Source organism: Eleginops maclovinus, chromosome 16 (genome assembly GCF_036324505.1).
Source record: "Eleginops maclovinus isolate JMC-PN-2008 ecotype Puerto Natales chromosome 16, JC_Emac_rtc_rv5, whole genome shotgun sequence".
NCBI lineage: Eukaryota > Metazoa > Chordata > Actinopteri > Perciformes > Eleginopidae > Eleginops > Eleginops maclovinus.
In genome coordinates this window covers 23,540,797-23,564,994 of record NC_086364.1, presented here as the reverse complement: position 1 = coordinate 23,564,994, position 24,198 = coordinate 23,540,797, and the positions used below count along the sequence as shown (strand labels likewise).

General features: G+C 43.5%; 1 protein-coding gene and 3 non-coding genes across 4 annotated transcripts in view; 1 reads left to right on the top strand and 3 right to left on the bottom strand.

Moving 5' to 3' along the window:
* caskin1 (CASK interacting protein 1) overlaps positions 1–24,198 on the top strand; it is an 84,512-nt gene that overhangs the window by 8,102 nt on the left and 52,212 nt on the right. The window lies entirely within an intron of this gene.
* trnar-ccu (transfer RNA arginine (anticodon CCU)) lies at positions 6,047–6,119 on the bottom strand. The gene has a single exon. It is a non-coding gene; the product is annotated as a tRNA-Arg (tRNA).
* trnar-ccu (transfer RNA arginine (anticodon CCU)) lies at positions 6,581–6,653 on the bottom strand. The gene has a single exon. It is a non-coding gene; the product is annotated as a tRNA-Arg (tRNA).
* Positions 7,101–7,174, bottom strand: trnar-ccu (transfer RNA arginine (anticodon CCU)). Its single transcript has one exon. It is a non-coding gene; the product is annotated as a tRNA-Arg (tRNA).

The following is a 24,198-nucleotide window of genomic DNA, read 5'->3' as shown; positions in this document are numbered from 1 at the left end:
TGTTGTTTTCTCTGTTAAGCACAATGACAGAAAACCTGCATTTAAGATCAGTTGGAAAAGGCCTCTCAAGTCAATCAAACGCTGCTTACAGATTTACACTGAAGTCAGGAGAATAATGCTTCATCGACCCTTTGATTATTGAGTTTCTCTGGAGGACAGCTTTATAAATGGTATTATTGAGAGACTGGAGGATTGGCTGCCTGCTCTTTCCTGCAAAACACCATCACTCACCTCTCTGCTGACGGCCTCCACTATTAAATTACAGATGGAGAGAGAGGTGGATGGATATTTCAGCTCAGAGGGAATTGTTGGAAATACAGAGAGGAAGAGATCTCGTTAAGAGGAGATATTTTTCGAAGGGGGAGGGGGGATGAAAGGCTGGAAATGATAAAAGAAAAAGAGAAACTAAAGGAGTCGTTTCTACCTTATTCTGATGCACACACACACACACACACACACACACACACACACACACACACACACACACACACACACACACACACACACACACACACATGCAAAGCCTCTCTCTTTCTCTTTTACAGACACACTTAGTCATCTGCACAATGCACTGCACCAAAAATAACATCCATACACTTTAATGGGTCAGTGGCGAGTTCAGGGAGAATGAGAGAGCAGAGGAGAGGGCAGAAGAGGGGAGGAAGGGGAGGAAAGAGGAAAGGAAAGGAAAGACAGAACAGAAAAAAGAGGAAATAACAAAAGGAAAGGGAAAGGAATGAGTTAATGGTGAATATCAGCACATCTGTTGTAGTGGTACAGGGATGTCGTATTCTTGTGGTGGATCCTGAAGGCAGCATCGCGATTTTTCCACTGGATTTTGGATTATTGCAGAAAATAATCTCAACGTTTATTATATTTACACATTTAGTTCAGCAGGATAATCTCCACATACTAACACCACTTTATCATCTCTAAAGTAAAAAGCTAGCAGTGGCTCAGTCAGTAGGGGCTTGGACTGGGAATCGTAGGGTCGCCGGTTCAAGTCCCCGAACAGACTTGGAATATGGAAAGTGGACTGCTACTTGGAGAGGTCCCAGTTCACCTCCTAGGCACTGCTGTGGTGCCCTTGAGCAAGGCACCGGACACCTCCAATCCCCTCTCCCCATTGCTCCCCGGGCGCTGCACAATAGCTGCCCACTGCTCCTAGTACTAGGATGGGTTAAATGCAGGGGACTAATTTCACTGTGTGTGCTCTGCTGTGTGCATGTATGTGACTAATAAAGAGGGTTTCATCCTCCGATTCTATCTATCTAATGTTGGGCTATAAAGGAACTACAGCACGGTCACATGACTTCACCTCACCACCGCTAAGCTAAAGGAGGCTAATGTTGGGCTATAAAGGAACTACAGCACGGTCACATGACTTCACGTCTCCACCGCTAAGCTAAAGGAGGCTAATGTTGGGCTATAAAGGAACTACAGCACGGTCACATGACTTCACGTCTCCACCGCTAAGCTAAAGGCGGCTAACGTTGGGCTGTAAAGGAACTACAGCACGGTCACATGACTTCACGTCACCACCGCTAAGCTAAAGGAGGCTAATGTTGGGCTATAAAGGAACTACAGCACGGTCACATGACTTCACGTCTCCACCGCTAAGCTAAAGGAGGCTAATGTTGGGCTATAAAGGAACTACAGCACGGTCACATGACTTCACCTCACCACCGCTAAGCTAAAGGAGGCTAATGTTGGGCTATAAAGGAACTACAGCACGGTCACATGACTTCACCTCACCACCGCTAAGCTAAAGGAGGCTAATGTTGGGCTATAAAGGAACTACAGCACGGTCACATGACTTCACGTCTCCACCGCTAAGCTAAAGGAGGCTAATGTTGGGCTATAAAGGAACTACAGCACGGTCACATGACTTCACGTCTCCACCGCTAAGCTAAAGGCGGCTAACGTTGGGCTGTAAAGGAACTACAGCACGGTCACATGACAGGATTTTGAGGGGGAGGGGAGTTAGTGGTTGTATTCTGTCTGGATTTAAGACCACCCACCAGATGAGGAAGGGCAGCAGTGTAGGACCTCCTGGGCTCAATCAACAGAGATTATAGAGGTGGCATTAACACACACAGACACACACATAGACACACACACACACACACACACACACACACACACACACACACACACACACACACACACACACACACACACACACACACACACACACACTCACCCTGGCACAGAGAGGTACAGGCTCTGGTTGGAATTTACATTATCAGTGTTATGATTGTTGAGAAAGTTGTCACGCTCAAACACACACACACACACACACGCACGCACACACACACATACACACATATCTGTATTAGCTCACTTGAAAGCAATGAATGAAATCAGTTGACAAAATACATTTAATTAACGTCGACGTTTCAATTTTCTCTTTCTCTCTCAAAGATAGGAAAGAGAAAAGAAACAACGGGCAGCTGAAGCCAAGCCATTTGAGATTTATGTATCACATACAGAAGCTGCTGTATGCATATATAGGTGTGTGTGTGTGTGTGTGTGTGTGTGTGTGTGTGTGTGTGTGTGTGTGTGTGTGTGTGTGTGTGTGTGTGTGTGTGTTGACTTGCAAAGGTGTGTGTTTCTTCAACAGCTGCTGCACAGTGTTTCATCGCCTTGCAGGATTTTTCCGCTCACGCCCTGATTCCATAACATTGAGTGTATTCTCTCTGCTTTCAAAGAATGTTTGAGCAGCTAATAAAGGCTGGAAATTATGCATTTTTTTCACCTTTACCTTAAAGTAACACGGTCTGAAAAAGGTTCTACTGTACGCCCGACATGAGAAGCTTTTAGAAACGATCCGCCCTGCTCCCACAGTGAATACATTCAGCATCGCCCTGGGACTTTGTGAATGAACGCTGCTGCTAAAAACAGAGCTGTGACACAGTTTGGGTTCACGGCTTGGGAAAGTGTGGCGTTCAGGGACACACCCTCAGGTCTCTGATATGTGTGAGAGCGTGAAGAAGGGAGTAAGACATGGGAGTCCAAACTGCCTCCCTTAGTTAGTTGCTAGTTTTCAAAAGAGTGGTGCAGGGATGACGTATTTTTTAGGGCGACCCGGGAGGTAGCATCTCCCTGGTTCCCTCCACAAAAAACCAATGGGATTTGGTCCATTGGATGCAATTGGCAGAAGTAAGAAGCTAATGTTGGGCTATAAAGGAACTACAGCACGGTCACATGACTTCACGTCCCCACCGCTAAGCTAAAGGAGGCTAATGTTGGGCTATAAAGGAACTACAGCACGGTCACATGACTTCACGTCTCCACCGCTAAGCTAAAGGCGGCTAATGTTGGGCTATAAAGGAACTACAGCACGGTCACATGACTTCAGGTCACCACCGCTAAGCTAAAGGAGGCTAATGTTGGGCTATAAAGGAACTACAGCACGGTCACATGACTTCACGTCTCCACCGCTAAGCTAAAGGAGGCTAATGTTGGGCTATAAAGGAACTACAGCACGGTCACATGACTTCACGTCACCACCGCTAAGCTAAAGCAGGCTAATGTTGGGCATGATGATGTTTGGTCATCTCATTTAGACGTATAAATGACAGATTTTATGTCGGAGAACAAACCAAATGTGGCCGAATGCTGACTATTTCCTGGTTTTAGGACTCATTTCTGCCACCACTCTTTAGCAGAGTCTAAATTCTGACATATTTGAGTAATTGATCAATGATTTTACACAAAAGTAGCCGAAAGAAGTGACGCTGATTGTTCTGACCGTAGCTACCAAGCTAATTACGCACATTTTTGCACCAATGACAGCGTTGTACGAAAGATCAGATATAACACTGTTCAATCCATTCCTTACTATTTCTCTGGTGATTTTGGAAAGATAAACATCCTTAAGACTCTTTTAATATCAATGTTTGTTTTAGGCCTTTTCCTGCTGAAACTATTATTCTATACCGCTCTGCTACCGTGTGCTGTGACATCACCATCTGCTGTACCAATTTCTGCACGACTTTCAGAGCATGTGTGTGTGTGTGTGTGTGTGTGTGTGTGTCTGATTGTGTGTTTGCATGTGTTTGTATATTCACTTGCTCTAAAGGAAGCAGTGACCACAGACCAGAAGGGACTGTCCACCTCGACAGATGTTCAGTCTGGGCTATCTTGTGTGTGTGTGTGTGTGTGTGTGTGTGTGTGTGTGTGTGTGTGTGTGTGTGTGTGTGTGATCCAGTGGTTGAACAGATGTTTGGTGTTCTGCCCACACAGCTGCAGATTTGCAAAAGATTCAATAGAATGGGCTTGACCTTTAATACTTGCATTTGTGGTTTTATTTCTGTGTGTGTGTGTGTGTGTGTGTGTGTGTGTGTGTGTGTGTGTGTGTGTGTGTGTGTGTGTGTGTGTGTGTGTGTGTGTGTGTGTGTGTGTGTGTGTGTGTGTGTGTGAGAGAGAGAGAGAGACCTTTAAACCCTCAGATATGATTCTTTTAGTTACCGTTTTGTCATTTTCTCCATCTGCTTTGGTCGGATGCTTTCCATCTACACTGAATGAATCTCCATGAATCACTCCCTCTCTTATTAACCTTCTTCACTCGCTTTTAAAACTGAGTAACCAGCTCTTTACGCCCTGACAGTTATTGTAGAAATCCAGCATGCAGTAGTGAAGGATCACATCTCTCTATCATCCATTTAGCAGCATGAAAACAATGCTTATAAATTGTAAATTGGTTTCTCAAATCCATTTCCAAATGTTTAGGGGATCAACTTATCATTTTAGTCATTTTTAAGGCAAAAAGAAATCTCTTCTGTAAAATATTAGGCTTTTTTAGGGTAAAGATCGCCGTCCTTGAGTTTCATTATTGAGGTAAATGTGCTCTCTTGTTGTTCTAGAAGAGGATAATGTAACCGTCCCGATCAAAATGTTCACTCTATTGTCCGTTGTAGTGAATGACTGAGGTTTGAAGCAGGATGTGGAGCAGGCGTCGATGAAGGCCTCCCTTTCACCTCACTCATAAATATTTCAGCCTTTCCTTGTGTAGCCTCTTTGGCGGCGAGGACGCCTCTCCTGCTGATTTCTCAGAGTCAGAGAACTGGGTCAGATTTATTTTCCAGGAAGCTTTGAACTCAAATATGTGTCGACGGTGAACTCTTCTAGAATATGTGTTCAGACCGATGGTTGGAGACAATCACTTGGACTTCAGACAATCTGAACACAGTCCTTACAGCAGCTGGGAGAACTGGAGCATATTGAATATATTGAGACATTTAGAAGCTTTGAAAGGAATGAGAGAGGAAATAAGAAACAAATCAACTCGGTGTCTTTAAACTGAATCATCCCTGTTTGTCTGCTAAGTCCCCACAGACCTCATGCTAAGACATGTGATCCACACTGGACTGTTTCCATCCCTTTAGAGGACATTTCATTGATTACAATCTTTTTGTCCACAGAAAAAAGCAAGTCCCCTCCATGTGAGTGTGTCAATATGTGTCCCCACAACAATAGAAATACAAACACACTCACACAATCTTGTTTCCAGAACTTAGTTTACATTCATTTAGACACTAACTCTTGCCGTATCTCTACTAGCCAAACCTTAAAGCAAGTTCTCAATCTAAAACGTTGTGATTTACGTTATTTTGTCCCAGCTGAAAGAGGCAAGTCCTCACATTTTGACTCTTTGAACAGGTTTATGTCCGCGCAACACACGGTGATTAATCACTTTGAAGCTATTCCAATCTAATCCAGTTGATTTCTTCCACTGCATCCATTTAATTTTCCGCAGCCCCTGCAGCACATTATCTTGACAGTACTCTGTTGGCTTTGTGTTCTGAGCTAAGTAGAAAATATGTGCACGCTAACAAGCCAAGATGGTGAACGTTTGAGCATTGTAACTGCTCTGCATCAGCGTCTCCTGTCACTGTGAAAACAAACAGTGTTTTTCTAACAAAAGGAGACAACTAAACGTCATCACACCCAACATTAGCCACCTTTATGTTAGTTGTGCTGAGGCTTGTTCGAGGGAGCGGTCCACTTTCCGGGGTTCTGATACCGCCAGTCAGTAACAGTTTACCCCAGATGGGACTCGAACCCACAATCCCTGGCTTAGGAGGCCAGTGCCTTATCCATTGGGCCACTGGGGCTTAACATCATGTCTTTTTGTACTGTACGATTCATACGTAAATGTACATATTTCTTGGCAGTTTGCATGAATAAATGTTTCTGTCGTACAAACTAAAACACGTCAGTAAATTTGGATGAATTAAAAAACGGAGGTAGCTAACAAGTGTGTAACTGAACGTCATCAGGACCAACATTAGCCGCCTTTAGCTTAGCGGTGGTGACGTGAAGTCATGTGACCGTGCTGTAGTTCCTTTATAGCCCAACATTAGCCTCCTTTAGCTTAGCGGTGGTGACGTGAAGTCATGTGACCGTGCTGTAGTTCCTTTATAGCCCAACATTACCCGCCTTTAGCTTAGCGGTGGTGAGGTGAAGTCATGTGACTGTGCTGTAGTTCCTTTATTTATTTATAGCATGCCTTGCTCAAGGGACTCAGACAGTGGTCCACTTTCCAAAGCTCTGATACTGCCAGTCAGTAACAGTTTACCCCAGATGGGACTCGAACCCACAATCCCTGGCTTAGGAGGCCAGTGCCTTATCCATTGGGCCACTGGGGCTACACATCAGGTGGTTTTTGTACTGTATGATTCAGGCGTAAATGTACACATTTCTCTGAAGTCAGCATGAATGAGTGTTTCTGTCGTACACAGACAAAAAAACATCAGTATATTTGGATTTCCAACACGGTTTATAAGTGTCTAAATGATGTGACCGTGCTGTAGTTCCTTTATAGCCCAACATTAGCCTCCTTTAGCTTAGCGGTGGTGACGTGAAGTCATGTGACCGTGCTGTAGTTCCTTTATAGCCCAACATTAGCTTAGCGGTGGTGACGTGAAGTCATGTGACCGTGCTGTAGTTCCTTTATAGCCCAACATTAGCTTAGCGGTGGTGATGTGTGTAGTTCCTTTATAGCCTTGCATCACTAACAGAACAACACATTGCTCAACGGGAATCGGTATTATGGGAACTCTCCAGAGTTATGATACTGCCAGTCAGTAACAGATTACCCCCAGATGGGACTCGAACCCACAATCCCTGGCTTAGGAGGCCAGTGCCTTATCCATTGGGCCACTGGGGCTACATGATCCCCTCTTTTCTGTCCTTTTGTCTGCAGCTCTCTGTCCGTATGACTCTGCTCTTCCACACAATGCTCTTTGTCCAAGGAAAGAGCCACTAACTTCCAGGTCAGCGTCAAAAATACATCATCTCCGCTCCATCTCTGATTTTGATAGAGCGAGTCACGTTGCATCCCTGTACGGTGTTCTCTTTGCTCCACCTATACCTCCATCTTTTCTCTGTCTACATCTCCTGTTTCCTCTGCCCACGCCCCCGCCCCCCCTCCTGGTTATGTGTTTTCCCGCCCCATGAATCAGTCTGGCTGGCAGTGTTTGGTGCAGCGAGCCGGTGAGAGTGATTAGTCATGTTGAACCGGGCCAGGATCCGGAGCTGACAACAGGAAAGAAGAGATTCTGGAATATTCTGCAGAAGCTCCAGCTGTACCCTCTTGATTTGTGGAGAGGCAGGATTGGATAGGGTAGAGATGTTTGCATGATAAAGAACGCATGCATTTAAAGTTCCAGGACCAGATATTGTACACCTTTAATCAGAACACTGATCCAACATGTCCTCTTTGTTTCCGTCCCAGAAAAGAGCTGCAAGGTGCTTCCATAGACTTGCATTAAGATGATTCAGTGAAACAGAAACGGCCAAAGATAAACTAGAACGTTACTATGATCAATCTTCTTGTAAAATGTAGTTTTTGACAAGATACCTCCACAAACACAGTCTTCATAAAGACATGCTTAGATTTTTTTGATAACTTTTATGAATTTAAATGTGATTGATCTGGATTTTTTATCAGGAATTTTGACCAGTTTATCTCAAAGCAATATGCATTAGGTAATGAAGCATAGTTGAAGTAAATGGGATTTACCTTGGTAATATTAGCAATTTACTGGAACTAGAACTCACTTTTCAAGTTGTTCCTTACAACATGAGACAGGGAACTTTATCACGACTTACATTTTGTATTTGTTTTGTGCAGCATTTCATCTTGAAGTCGACATTTAGCGTCAGTTTAGAAGCATCTATTATAAATACATAAGCAGACATATGCTCTGCAGTGTGTGTGTGTGTGTGTGTGTGTGTGTGTGTGTGTGTGTGTGTGTGTGTGTGTGTGTGTGTGTGTGTGTGTGTGTGTGTGGTTTTATCATAACAACATCATGTTCAGTTACCTCACCTCCTGTGATCCCTGCTGCAGTGGGTGTGTGTTCCAACCGGCCAATCAGACGCGTGTTTTGCAGCCTGTAAGCCAATGAGAGAGAAGTAGTGGCCTGCAGCAGCCAATGAGATCACACTACAGGTTTTCTTTTGGTTTCTGGATAATATTTACAGCTGTTCAACACATGCAGAATGTGGGTGGCTGTGCATGAGTGTGTGTGTGTGTGTGTGTGTGTGTGTGTGTGTGTGTGTGTGTGAGAGTTTTCTTTCACTTCTATCTCGTCCCTCCCCTTCAATCTTATCTCACATCCCTCTCTCTCTCTCTCTCTCTCCCTCTTCCCATAGCCATTGCCATAGCAACAAGCGCACGTTGCCGGCCAGGAAATTTCTGGAACACCGAAACCGGGTATTCCTTTTCACACCGTGTGTGTGTGTGTGTGTGTGTGTGTGTGTGTGTGTGTGTGTGTGTGTGTGTGTGTGGTATTACACTATAATCTGACAAAAGGGATTAGCGCTGCAGACCTCCTGGCTATTATACATTGAGTATTTTATTTTTGATTTCTTTCTGAATTGTAACACTCTGCTACGAGGGTTGAAAGTCTCCCAGAAATGGACAGGAGTTATAATTTGTGAAAGCTAATCATAAGTATGAAGTCGCATTGAATGGAAAAACTAAAGTTCTCTCCCCTCCATCCTTCCCCTCTCTGCATCCTCTCTGATCTCTCAGTATGCTCGACACATTTTGCCCTCGTTTGCCTTTTCCAGTTCCTCTCTCATCCTCCCCCCTCGTCTCTCCCTCTCACCCAAATCTCTTGTCTAACTCTCATGGGATCACAGAGGAGAAATCCCCTTTCACACGCTGTTTTTCTTCCCCTCCTGATCACTCGTTCTCAACACTTTTATCTTTGTCTGCATCATCTCTTTTTCTGGAGGAGGGATTCAGTGTTCAGATCCTTTTCTTAAAGAGGCCTCTAGTGCACATCAATGGTCTGCAACGGGTAAAATACCAGAATTCCGGAACACGGTGACATCACTACGGAACGCTCGCGCTCATGTCTAACCCTAACCCGATCAGAGCACACTTGGCTCTGGTTTCAGACAGAGGGGGAAAAGAGGCCGGATGGTAAGTGTTTCAGAGAGAATCAGGCAAACGGTCTGAAAGCAAAACAGACAGACAGTAGCTGCAGACACAGGTACAATGAGGCCATTGTTCTCCATGTAACTCTACCAGACACACACACACACACACACACACCCACACCCACACCCATACACACACACACACACACACACGAACACACACACACACACACACACACACACACACACACACACACACACACACACACACACACCTACTGGCTTTGCAATTATTTTCTAACGAGAAAAATCACATCCGTTCACTCACTGCTCATAAAAAATAGCCGTTGACAGCTCCGCCATGATAATACACACACACACACACACACACACACACACACACACACACACACACACACACACACACACACACACACACACACACACACACACACACACACACACACATGCTTTTCATTGGTCAGTTTGAGAACAGTCGAGACACAAAGAGACACTTGATAGGCTGGTAATTGACAGAGAAGGAGAATGCCTTTGGGAGCCTGATTTCAAAGACCCGTGTGCTCTCGTTAAACTCAGGAAATATCAGTTTAAAAGTCTTGACTTAAAAAAAGTCATTCTTCATCTTTAAATTCCACCCGGCTGTCAAAGATCTGTCTCTGTTTGTGTCAAGGCCCATAGAGGCCCATAGTAGGCAATAAATAGCATACAGTAAAGGTCCTTAAAGGCATCAACACATCCTATTCAAAGTCATTTTCAGGCAGCGAGCTAAAGGATGTGTTCAAACTGAGACAAAACTTCTTCCCCTTACAGAGCTTTTAGCTCAAAGCGCTGCAGACTCCTTGTGATCTATTCCAGCAGCATGTGTTACTGTCCATCACACTAAGGGTATTGTTCTGCTGCTCTGTGAGTTAAATCAGCAACATGCCTGCTGAACTGAAGTCAGTGAGGGCATCAGCTGAGGGCTGTGTGTTCAGCGTACAGTACAGTATCTCTGCTGCAGGAACTCAATCTCTGCTGGTGTTCTGCCAGTGTGTCTGAAGGTGTGTCTCTCTGCCTGAGCGTTAATCTATAGCAGTAAATTAAAGCTGCTGACTCTGCATCACTTCATTACATGCCTCAGTGGACCAAGCCTCAGAGCCAATCACAGCCTCTCCTCACAATACAAATACATGTCATTATCATCAGTAGAAAAACTCAAATTGACCTCCCATTTACGAGCATTATTATAATAACCCAGGGTTTTGTCTAAACTGGGTAACAAGGCATGTTTTGCTATTCACGTGTTGGTTTAGAGAAAGGAAACTGCTCTATAGTGTTCGGGGAAAATGTTGTAGGAGGTAAAAGTAGAAAATGACCCCTCTGTAATATTATTTACATCCACATTTTCTCTATTTATTTACATCTTAGAGAGTTTTGTTCAAACGCTGGCAATATAAGCCGTAAAGGGGACTTTAATTATGCTATGTGTCAATGAGTCCACGAAAAGTATACAAAAATACAGTTTGGGGTGTGTAAATTGAAAGCGCATTGAATTAGAGTGTCAGTACAATACATGTACAAATTGCTCAGGGTTATTTAAGATAAAGATAAGATGTACTTTATTGATCCCAAATTGGGAAATGTTTTCGTTGCAGCAGCATGGAACACAAAGAATTGCATAAATTAGAAATAAAAAAGAGTAGAAAATGAACAATTATACAATAAAAACATCTTAAAATAGAAAATAAAACGGAGCAAAAAGAGAGGAAAATAGATACGTTTACCATGAAGATGAAATATATAAACAACACCATTGAAGGGCTAGATTAAAGCTGAGTGGGATATTATATGCATTTAGTGTGCAGGAAAGGACTAAGAAAAGAAACCATAATCATCGAAACCATTGGACCAGGGAGGTGATGCCTTCAGGGTCCACTGCAGAAACAGACATCCCTGCACCGCTGTATTGTGCACATGAAGCATTTGAATCTTCGATCATTAAAGTGAGAGATGAGATTGCACCCTCAGAGTCCGGCTAAAATGGATGTGGGAAATCAGAAGCTTCGCCCACTAAGCAATGTGTGTACTCAGCATGTCTCACACACATCGAGAAGCAGCTTTTGCATCACGTATGAAGAAGATGTTGGAGGCAGAGAGAGAGAGATCATGTGACTTGTGTCTGTTGGATCGGGTTCAGAGAGGCTCGGTGCTTCTGTGGGATCGGCTTCCTGTGATTGTAAATCCATCCCCTGCCTCTGTAATGGATGTGTGTGTGTGTGTGTGTGTGTGTGTGTGTGTGTGTGTGTGTGTGTGTGTGTGTGTGTGTGTGTGTGTGTGTGAGTGTGAGCTAAATGAGGGTGTGTCGTGAAATGTTCAAAAGCCGCAGATGACGCTCTTGACCTGGGTGTTTCACTGTCATGTCCTTTATTAGAGACAGCCGTCCCTTGTTGCTCTGTATGTTTGATCAGGTTTTTCTTTAAGACTTCACTTCCTGTTTTCTCATCTGCTTTCATTCTAGATAGAGGATAAAGTACATGTGTCATCACTACTAACAACACAGACATGTAGGTCTCATCATGCAGCTGCTCTCAGGGACTACTTTCACTGTTTTCTTTCATTTGGGAAATAAGGATCATTTCCTGCAGCTACTTCACAATAAAAGCATTCTGAAGACCGCTCAGATGTCCCGCCCCTTAACACAATGTGTTGAAACACAAGCCAATAGGAGTGCATGTGTTGCATAGTGAGGTCAACATGTTCATTTTCCAGCAGTGGCTCAGTCAGTAGGGGCTTGGACTGGGAATTGTAGGGTTGCCGGTTCAAGTCCCCGAACAGACTTGAAATATGGAAAGTGGACTGCTACTTGGAGAGGTCCCAGTTCACCTCCTAGGCCCTGCTGTGGTGTCCTTGAGCAAGGCACCAGACACCTCCAATCCCCCCTCCCCATTGCTCCCCGGGCGCTGCACAATAGCTGCCCACTGCTCCCAGTACTAGGATGGGTTAAATGCAGAGGACACATTTCACTGTGTGTGCTCTGCTGTGTGCATGTGGGTGACTAATAAAGAGGGTTTCATCCTCCGGTTCTATTTTACCCCTCGCAGACATTTACATGCACTGAAACCTACTACAGGAGAGGGAACACACCCAAAAAGCAGAGGGTCTCTTTAAATGGCACAACTTCACCCTAACTTCCTCTTCCTCACCCACTTCTCTTCATCCTTCCTTAAATGTCTCCTTCCCTCCCTCCTGACCTCATTCTTTCGTTGGCCAAATTTGGGCTTTTTGAGGCTGCTTCTGATATTTTTAGCTGGCAGCATCATATCAGAGAGTCTCGGTGTGAAGAGCGTTTTGAAACCTCACATGTTGATCCTCTGCGATTCAAATAAACACGTGTGATAATGACTTATTATCGATGTTCAAATGCAACACGTCGCAGCGGGTTGAATAAATATCGAGCCGATCAGTCAGTGACCACTTTAATCTCCACTCCTCTTCTGATCATCAGTCCTTCTTCCTCCTCCTTCATCCACCTCTTCCTCCATCTTCATCCCTCCATTAGTTTCCCAGCAGTCGGACAGAAATAGCTCTGTGTGCCCACAGTTAACTGGAATACATCCAGACCTCGCTGCACACCCCTGTATATTGTAATACACACATTTATATATTTGATTTATATTTGACAACGCGCACATTTCTTTTTACTTCTTATTCAAATGTATTTTCTGCACATTTTTACTTTAACATATTTTGGTTTTATAAATATTGGGGTCTTTTTTCGGGACATTTTCACATTAACTTCTTATAAACATATAGGTCATATATATATATATATATATGACCTATATGTTTGGCCATTTCTTAAACATAAAGAAAAGTCAAAAATCAAAAAAAACAAATCAGAATTTTGATTAAAAAAGTTATTTATATAAATTTTTTATAAAATATTTTTTTATTTGATTTCAGAATCCTGTATAAAAATGTTTCTGTTTTTTCGGGAAAATCTCAGAAACTTGGCTTTGGTCAGTTTTAGATATTTTTCCAGAAAGTTGTAACATACATGCAACTGGCATTAAAATACTTGAACTAACAGTTATCTTATAAAATACTGGATCTTGTCTTTGTTGAAATCAATTGTTGTTTAGTAACATCTTCCCAAAACGAACACACTGCGGACTACAGTAAAGTTTAACCACCGGCTCAGCGGCCAGAAGGTGTAATTCTGCAATATTTGATTTATCTGAGAATCAATATGCACACTACACACACACACACACACACACACACACACACACACACACACACACACACACACACACACACACACACACACACACACACACACACACACACACACACAAACACAGCCTCCACTGTCAAGTGTGTCTTTGATAATTATGTGAGTATAGCAGCAGGGTAATTTACAGCTGGGTAATTGACCTACACAATAATCAGAGATACAAAGACTAGACATCTCCACACACATCCCCACACACACACACACACACACACACACACACACACACACACACACACACACACACACACACACACACACACACACACACACACACACACACACACACACACAGCATTGAGTCAGTGCAGTAGCCTGGTTTCTGAGCTATATCTGGAGTCATGATCCCTCTCCGCTGAATTCAACGCTCTGATTGTTTCAGTGTCACGTGTCGTGTGTGTGTGTGTGTGTGTGTGTGTGTGTGTGTGTGTGTGTGTGTGCGTGTTTGTTTGAATATGTTTGAATGTGTAAGGGATCACATTGAGTGCAGGAATGAGTCCTAAAACCCTGATATGACAGCATTTTAGCACTTCCTTATCTAGTCTTTATATTTAGGTAACCTTTTAAAAATCTAAGCTAGCCTAATGTTAGCTTAGCTACCTAGCTACAGCTTTATAAAACCAACCGGGCAACTATTACCGGTCAATTTAACCAAAACAACCGCTAAGAGGCAAAGGGCTGTGCTAACGGTCACACGTGTTAGCGTCTCTGTGAGCATGCACCAGTTCGAGGTCATGTTTGCATTTCTGGTTTATTGTGTTTGTGTTGTTGTGTGTTTGAGTGAGTGTGTGCTGGCGGTTTTCCAGAGCCATTTTGAGCCTGAAAGGGGGAGATAACAGCACTGCTCGGAAAGGGAGTAAGAGGATGGAAGGGAGGGGGAGAAGAAAAGGGAACTGGGGATGGCATAAGAGGATGATGGAGAACAAGAAGAAGAAGAAAGAGGAGAGGAGGGTGGAGAGTAGAATAAGCAATGTAGCTGAATTCTACGAGTGTGTTTTTGGTTGTTAGAAGTCATGTGACCGTGCTGTAGTTCCTTTATAGCCCAACATTAGCCTCCTTTAGCTTAGCGAATGAACTTCCGGGTCCCTTCGACAGAAATACATCCCCCCTGCACCACTGTATAGCGGTTGACTGGAGGATCCTTTAGAAAAGGGAGTGGGAGAACGAGAGGTGGGGATGTGGGGAGTGTTGATGAGTCATACCCAGCGAGGCTGAGTGCTGCTGGGGGAACAGATCACTGACGGCCCTCATGGAGATTCATCATGTGTCATCAGAGACAGAGACAGATAGAGGTCAAAGTTAAACTAGGTCACAACTTCTCTGCTATTCTCAGAAACTCTCCCCTACTCTCATTTCCTTTAATCTACTTTCCTCAGGTCTCCTCTTGTTCCTCTTCCTTTCCTATAGGAGGACAGGGGATGGGAGGAAAGGAGACAAGAGGAGGAGAAGAGGAGGTTGTGTTGGGAGGAGTGAAAATGAGGCGTGATCACGACCGAGAATAAACCAGTGCTGGATTAGAAAACACACTCAGAGCTGCAGGGTTTAACAACAACAACAACAACAACAAACACATCCCCGTCCTCCAAATGCTCTATACTCCCCCTTCCTCCCTTCCCCTCCTCACCCTCTCCTCTCCATCTTTACACCATGCTCACCACTCATCGATATCTCCTCATATGACTCTCTCTCTCTCTTTGTTATAAGCTGACAGCGTGGGTTGGTGAATATTATGATTGCTCACTGCGGGAGAGGAGAGGAGGGTGAGGAGAGGGAGAGGAGAGGGAGAGATGGAAAGACAAAGATAGAAACAGAGAGATTGAAATAAAAATAAAACAGGGCGACCTTTCACGTAAAGCTAGTTAGCCTCGGGGCGCTAATAAAGCAGAACAAGGTGTGTGTGTGTGTGTGTGTGTGTGTGTGTGTGTGTGTGTGTGTGTGTGTGTGTGTGTGTGTGTGTGTGTGTGTGTGTGTGTGTGTGTGTGTGTGTGTGTTGTTCAGAGTAGATGAAACAAAAGGAGAGGAGAAGATACAAGAGCAAAGGAAATCAGAGAAAAGACATTGTACGTGATGGGCTGAGGGGGCGGGACCTCTCTAAATGGTTGACCAATCAGAGCAGACTGGGCTCTGGTTTCAGACAGAGGGTGAAAGAGGGGCTGCAGCACAGGCAGTCTGACAGAAATTAAGAGCTTTTTGAACATTAAAGCCTGTTTTAATCTATGGTTTCTGTGTAATTTTATCTGACAAACAAAGTGGTCTTGCAGGAAGACCCCGTTAAAAAAAGCTCATTTTCTAAATCAAAGCCTCCCGGTCTGGTTTGTTTTTGTAGAGCATGTTGTCCTCCTTCCTCCTGCAGTGTATATTTACCCTCCGTTGATCCTCCCTCTCTTTTTGCTCGATGACAAACATGTGTCTCCTGTGATGAAGAGGAGGAACACATCGTCATGTCCCAGGACATAAATGTCCTCCAGGCGTTCACTGTGGAGTGCTTCCATTCTGTGTGTGTGTGTGTGTGTGTGTGTGTGTGTGTGTGTGTGTGTGTGTGTGTGTGTGTGTGTGTGTGTCCCAATTTATTCATTTGGAAGAATACTGAAAGGCTTTCTTTTGAGGACTTTGTAGAAGGACATAAAACAAAGTAAATGAGACTGTCATTTGGTGTTCCTGCGGTTAAAAATTAGGAAACTGCACCAATGGATGGTTAGCCTCATTCCTGGTCCCTGTGTGTGTGTGTGTGTGTGTGTGTGTGTGTGTGTGTGTGTGTGTGTGTGTGTGTGTGTGTGTGTGTGTGTGTGTGTGTGTGTGTGTGTGATGAGGTCAGTGTGTGTTGCCCCGAGGTCTGTAATCAAAGAGACGCCACCGAGTCAATCGTCGTCACACTGAACAGAACAAACACACGTAACAGAAGAGCGATTCACAGTTGACCCCGCCAAAATAAAAGCTCACACTGCATAACACACCATGCAATTTGCAAAAGTAATCAATGAATTAAACTAAAGTAAACAGCGTGTCTTCATCTGGTTTGGAGCTGGCAATCTGTCCTCTTCATCACTTCCTGTTTTGTTCTTTGTTCTCCTCTCGTCAGTCTCTAACTGTGGATGTTTCTGTGGGGGTTTGAGCTCATCTGTTCAGTGTGTTTGTATATTTTGAGGCCAGTTTTGGATTTGCATATGCTGAGTATAAATGGTTTAAAAGATGAAGCAGTACAACAAGTTCTATACCTTCCTCCAAGTGAATCAGTTGGTGATTCAAACACATACAGACGCTCTGCATAACACTCCTGAGGATAAACCATGTTGATAGCAAACCCAGAAAACATCTACCCCCTTCCTATTTTAGGGATTTTGCACTTTTTGCTCTGTGTTTTTTCTTTAAATATTTTGAGCCTGAAAACAACTAAATACCAGATGAAGTCTTCTCACTGATCCAAATATACCACCAGACTTTGTTTCAGCCAAACAACCCCTGAAAGTACTACTGTCCCACACACTATTATCCCGACGTTTCTGAGCAAAACTCCCTAAAATGAATTCATGCACAAACTGAGGGTATCATTAACTGTGTATTTTCTCTAGAGATGCATGGTTATCAGTCATTTCACATCTTACAGTTTAAGTACGTTTCTGCAAATATGAACACTGTGTGCTTTCCTGAGGGGGAACCATGTGTGCAATAACATCTGACAAATCTTATTTATAAAAATAGCACTTTAGTTTAATTGCTGGGGTCTGTGTGTGTGTGTGTGTGTGTGTGTGTGTGTGTGTGTGTGTGTGTGTGTGTGTGTGTGTGTGTGTGTGTGTGTGTGTGTGTGTGTGTGTGTGTGTGTGTGTGTGTGTGTGTCTTGAGTATAGCTGCAAGTGTTTTGCCCTCTGCAGAGTAACCCTAAAGGCAGCTGCTGACCCCCCGTTGATCTGTTAGAGCTGGTCTATGGTCGCATTATGCTGAGGTTAAACAGCGCAGACCGTAAAGAGAGAACTGGGAATCACATGCTCCTCCTGCAGCGATGCATTCAAACACTTCATGGAAATCCAGGAATTAAGTAGTGGCTGGGTTGCTTTCTATTTGTCCCCAAACACTGTCCCTTGGAGGGGTCACTCGGTGGGTTTCTCCTCATGATCACATGTATTGTACTTCATAAATAAGTGATAAATCAAGTGTAACTTCTCCTTGTAAAAGCCAAACCGATGCAGGAATGAGTCCTTTACCCTGGCATGAGTCAGCACTTCCTGACCGCTAGACTGGAGGTCAATGGTTTTCTGACTGTCATTTGGTTACCTGGGAAACATACCGTACTAACACCAGTCTGAATTAACTCTCGATCACTGTTCACCAGCAGTCAGAGAGACGGTTTTCTAACATGAACTACCAGCTGATCCTCCGCCCTTTAAAGGCTGCTTCCTGTCTTCAATCATCTCCACATGCCTCTGCCGGCTGTTATCCAAGAAGCAGTCTGAGACCTTCTGTAGGTCAGACATCAAACTCCATCATCCAGCACTAATGAGGACATACCAGACACTCAGCTGTCACACATGCACCGTTTTTTTTATTCAAGCTGCAAAAGCTACTATGGGAAACGTGTCAAATCCCAAAGGGTTTTCATATCAGAAAAACTTCAGTTGCTTCTGTTGCACGGACTTTGTCGCCAGGTATCTGCAGCGCTGTGACAAAGACACAGACCCTTCTGCTACTTCAGGTGCAGGATCCCGATGAGATATTTTCCTGTGAGATGCAGACAGAGTCCGTCATACTCGTAGAACAGGAGCGCTGTCTGAGCAGAAAGTCTTCCTCTCTAATTCTTATAAATGAAGTAGGAAGTAATGCAGGATCAGCAATCCTATTCCGGGGCGGTTGAGTACATGTTGGCCCAGATTTACTGTCAGTTATTCCATCTCACACTGAGTTAGGGTGTTTGGGTTAGCGACACCGTGCCTTATTACCGTAGCTAATCTGCAAAAGATATTCAGAAGCCTTCATCAGAAGAGTCCTCCTGTGTTTGAGTCATTTTCCTCTGAGATACATCGGCTCTGCGGTGGAGCAGAACAGGATTCATGAGTTCATGTTTTATTAGAAATGAAGGGTTTGTGCACGGTCACATTTGCAGGAATATGAGACGATAAGAATCTGAAGATCAGAGAAAAACAGGAGAGGAGGACGACCCGCTTTCTCTCAGCGTTCAAGTATTTAAAGATAATACTGATGGTTTGATGTGTGTCAGAGCATCCTATTTTACACCTTTTGCATTTTATGAAATTATTCACAAAGCATACATAACATAGTAAACACTTCTAGGTGCATAAATTAACAGCTGACAAATCCCAGATGAAGTAATGTAATAATACAAATAAAAGATCCAGTATTAATACTACAAATCCTCATCATCGTGTTCTATACTTCACTCACTTTTCCTCAGAGACATGCATCTGTTATTCTCATTGTCGTTTTCTCCATCCCATAGATTTCATTTACTAGATTCTTCCGTTGTGAGACATTTAAGTTATTATCTTTTATTCCTTGTTATTTGTTTAGTGATCGCTGCTCTTAAGAAATAGGTATCCATATTTTACAACTTATACCTCCAACTGCTCGGCGACCTGGCTGACCCTCTCCCTCTCCCTATATATATATATATATATAGTAGCCTCATAATACACAGAACAGGAATAAACTGAGGGTCAAAATCAACCATATTTTACAAGTTATTCCCTAGTGTTGTGTGTAAAGGGGCTCAGTCTGTAGGGCGTGGGAAACAAAGGGCCAGTTCACGTCCCGATTGGACCAAATACAGAGCGTGGATCTGGAGAGACGCCTCCCATCCTTGATTGATATCAAGATACCTTTTTTTTTAAAGCCAACAGGAATAAACTGAGGTTCAAAATCAGCCGTTTTGAATAATGAGTTCTCATGTCTCCAGTGTAAATAATACAAAAAGAAGATTATGGTGGAGGAGCAGGATCTGGACTCCCTCTGTAGTGATGACGGACCATGTGATTGTCTCCGGGGTTTCACTCTGTTTGTCTGTTTCTGCCTCCGGGTGTCGTCAGGCCGTCTGCATGTCTCCGCCTGTTAGCTTCACTGGGAGTGGATGTGGCATCTGTGTCGCACTTTGACTTTAAAGCGTTTAGAGTTTTTCTCCGGGCGAGAGAAGTAAAGTGACAGGGAAAGAGAGAGAGCATGGGAACAAAAATCCAGCAGCAAAACAACCCAGAGGATACAAAATCCGAACATCAGCAGGAGAGGACTCTTTAAAGTAGAGACTCTACATACTGATATACACCTGAACATCAGCAGGAGAGGACTCTTTAAAGTAGAGACACTACATACTGATATACACCTGAACATCAGCAGGAGAGGACTCTTTAAAGTAGAGACGCTACACACTGATATACACCTGAACATCAGCAGGAGAGGACTCTTTAAAGTAGAGACTCTACATACTGATATACACCTGAACATCAGCAGGAGAGGACTCTTTAAAGTAGAGACACTACATACTGATATACACCTGAACATCAGCAGGAGAGGACTCTTTAAAGTAGAGACGCTACACACTGATATACACCTGAACATCAGCAGGAGAGGACTCTTTAAAGTAGAGACTCTACATACTGATATACACCTGAACATCAGCAGGAGAGGACTCTTTAAAGTAGAGACACTACATACTGATATACACCTGAACATCAGCAGGAGAGGACTCTTTAAAGTAGAGACACTACATACTGATATACACCTGAACATCAGCAGGAGAGGACTCTTTAAAGTAGAGACACTACATACTGATATACACCTGAACATCAGCAGGAGAGGACTCTTTAAAGTAGAGACACTACATACTGATATACACCTGAACATCAGCAGGAGAGGACTCTTTAAAGTAGAGACTCTACATACTGATATACACCTGAACATCAGCAGGAGAGGACTCTTTAAAGTAGAGACGCTACATACTGATATACACCTGAACATCAGCAGGAGAGGACTCTTTAAAGTAGAGACACTACATACTGATATACACCTGAACATCAGCAGGAGAGGACTCTTTAAAGTAGAGACACTACATACTGATATACACCTGAACATCAGCAGGAGAGGACTCTTTAAAGTAGAGACTCTACATACTGATATACACCTGAACATCAGCAGGAGAGGACTCTTTAAAGTAGAGACGCTACATACTGATATACACCTGAACATCAGCAGGAGAGGACTCTTTAAAGGAGAGACACTACATACTGATATACACCTGAACATCAGCAGGAGAGGACTCTTTAAAGTAGAGACACTACATACTGATATACACCTGAACATCAGCAGGAGAGGACTCTTTAAAGTAGAGACACTACATACTGATATACACCTGAACATCAGCAGGAGAGGACTCTTTAAAGTAGAGACTCTACATACTGATAAACACCTGAACATCAGCAGGAGAGGACTCTTTAAAGTAGAGACACTACATACTGATATACACCTGAACATCAGCAGGAGAGGACTCTTTAAAGTAGAGACACTACATACTGATATACACCTGAACATCAGCAGGAGAGGACTCTTTAAAGTAGAGACACTACATACTGATATACACCTGAACATCAGCAGGAGAGGACTCTTTAAAGGAGAGACACTACATACTGATATACACCTGAACATCAGCAGGAGAGGACTCTTTAAAGTAGAGACACTACATACTGATATACACCTGAACATCAGCAGGAGAGGACTCTTTAAAGTAGAGACTCTACATACTGATATACACCTAACGGTGATGGTAACATGGAAGAACATTAATAAATAACACTAACAAGGAACAGAACAGATGCTTGGAGTGTGTGTGTGTGTGTGTGTGTGTGTGTGTGTGTGTGTGTGTGTGTGTGTGTGTGTGCGTGCGTGCGCGCGGGTGTGCGTGTGTGTGTGTGTGCGTGTGTGTGTGTGTGTGTTGATAGCTGGTGAGGAAGCTGTTGCTAGGTAACTATCGAGCGCCAGTGAACCCTCTGATGCAACACTTTGAGTCCAAGGTCTTACGGTGATGGCGGTAATCAATAAAATTAAACCACATATTTCATATTTGAAATGTTCTTCATCCTCCTGGAACTTTGTTGGGATCCGATATTAAAATAACATCTGAGCATGTGAGTGTTTGGAGCCTAAAGCGCTTTAGATGTGCGAGATGATGAGAAGTCATGATTAAAAGGATGTTGACGGTCGTGTGTGTGTGTGTGTGTGTGTGTGTGTGTGTGTGTGTGTGTGTGTGTGTGTGTGTGTGTGTGTGTGTGTGTGTGTGTGTGTGTGTGTGAATTAGTTATGATCCAGTTAAAAGGGGCTAAGCTGAATATAATTCAGTTTCAAACATTAATATTTTTGTTTTTATCAAAGAAAGGCGTATAATAATGTTGACGGTCGTGTGTGTGTGTGTGTGTGTGTGTGTGTGTGTGTGTGTGTGTGTGTGTGTGTGTGTGTGTGTGTGTGTCTGTGTGTGTTTGTGGCTAATCTTGCATACTACTGGGCCAATCAGCTTTTTCTTTTGGTGCTCATTAATGACTGTATGCTCAAAGACCTCTTGTGGTTGCAGTGAAATATATAAATATATTGATGTGTTTTATATCCTTATTGAGCGCTGACTCCACACTCCTCTCAGAGGCAGAACGTGATTAAAAACTGCTTCAGTAGCAAAAGGATAAAGAGGAAGCCTTACCTCATCTGTTGCAGGACAAATTTGATTTTGGTATCTTTTGCGCCAGAAAAACCTCATTAATTTATCCACTGATCAAAGGGTTGCTTGCCTCAATGTTTTTTCAAACACAAGCTGAAGAGATTTTTGTTCTACAACATAAAATACCTCAGTAAATACCGCACTGCTGAATTTAAACACGGAGGTTGCCAACAAGTGTCTAAATGAGACGACTAAACGTCATCACGTCCAACATTAGCCGCCTTTAGCTTAGCGGTGGTGACGTGAAGTCATGTGACCGTGCTGTAGTTCCTTTATAGCACAACATTAGCCTCCTTTAGCTTAGCGGTGGTGACGTGAAGTCATGTGACCGTGCTGTAGTTCCTTTATAGCCCAACATTAGCCTCCTTTAGCTTAGCGGTGGTGACGTGAAGTCATGTGACCGTGCTGTAGTTCCTTTATAGCCCAACATTAGCCTCCTTTAGCTTAGTGGTGGTGACGTGAAGTCATGTGACCGTGCTGTAGTTCCTTTATAGCCCAACATTAGCCACCTTTAGCTTAGCGGTGGTGAGGTGAAGTCATGTGACCGTGCTGTAGTTCCTTTATAGCCCAACATTAGCCACCTTTAGCTTAGCGGTGGTGAGGTGAAGTCATGTGACCGTGCTGTAGTTCCTTTATAGCCCAACATTAGCCACCTTTAGCTTAGCGGTGGTGACGTGAAGTCATGTGACCGTGCTGTAGTTCCTTTATAGCCCAACATTAGCCTCCTTTAGCTTAGCGGTGGTGACGTGAAGTGATGTGACCGTGCTGTAGTTCCTTTATAGCCCAACCTTAGCTTGTTACTTCAGAAATGATAAAGTGGTGTTAATCTGTGGAGATTGTCTTGCCAAACTAAACGAGTAAGTATCATAAAGTTTTAGATCATTTCAATCAAATGGAGAAATCCCATTGAACCAGGGAGATGCTGCTTTCAGGGTCCAACCCAGAATTACGACGTCCCTGCTCCTTGTCACATAGAGGTCAACAGGACGCCATGTTTGACCTTTCTTCTCCGTTGTGCGCTCAGCTTATCTCCGCCGCCCTGCTCCGCTCTGACTCTCACAGATAGAGACTCCGCTGATTGCAGGTGGTCACTTTCAACGGACAGCGTCACTGGCTAGATAATAATAAGAGCTGTTTCAGCGGGAGTTCAACCAAGGAGCACTCTTGTATCCATGGAGACAGCCTCCCGTGGTTAGCTGTGTGTTTGGTCAAAGCAGGGGTTAGAGTTTCACTGTGTGTATAAATAGCAGGTTATAATGGAACAAACCCACGGTCCTGCTAAAAGCCTGTGGTGTTACAGTACAGTGCACTACACACTACTAATACTACTACTACAAAACTCCTGCTATTGTTTATCATGTGCTTAAAAAACTGCTTTTATTTGGGTTTTGGGGAAGAAAATTAAGTTATATTGTACAGAAAATATAGAGTTAGGGGGGTTGGAAAAGGAAATTGGGTGGTATCATTAGATAATAACCTCCAATATTTACAGCTTTTATTAGGAATAATGGGAACTGATAGGTGATGCAAACAAGGCATAAAGTGCCAAACATATAAGGGTTAGTGTCGGGGGGTTTGGCAGAAAGAAGGGGGTTATTATTATTGGTTAATAGCCCCTTTTATTAACTATTAACAGCATTTATTAGGAATTATGGGACTAAATAGGTGAGGGAAACCAGGCATATTGCACTGAAAATGTAGGGTTAGGGTTTTGGAAAAAGCAAAGTGGTTATTGTTGATAGTTGATAACCTTTTATGAACTATTTGAAGCATTTGGGGGTTTGTGGGGATGTGTAACTGGAGC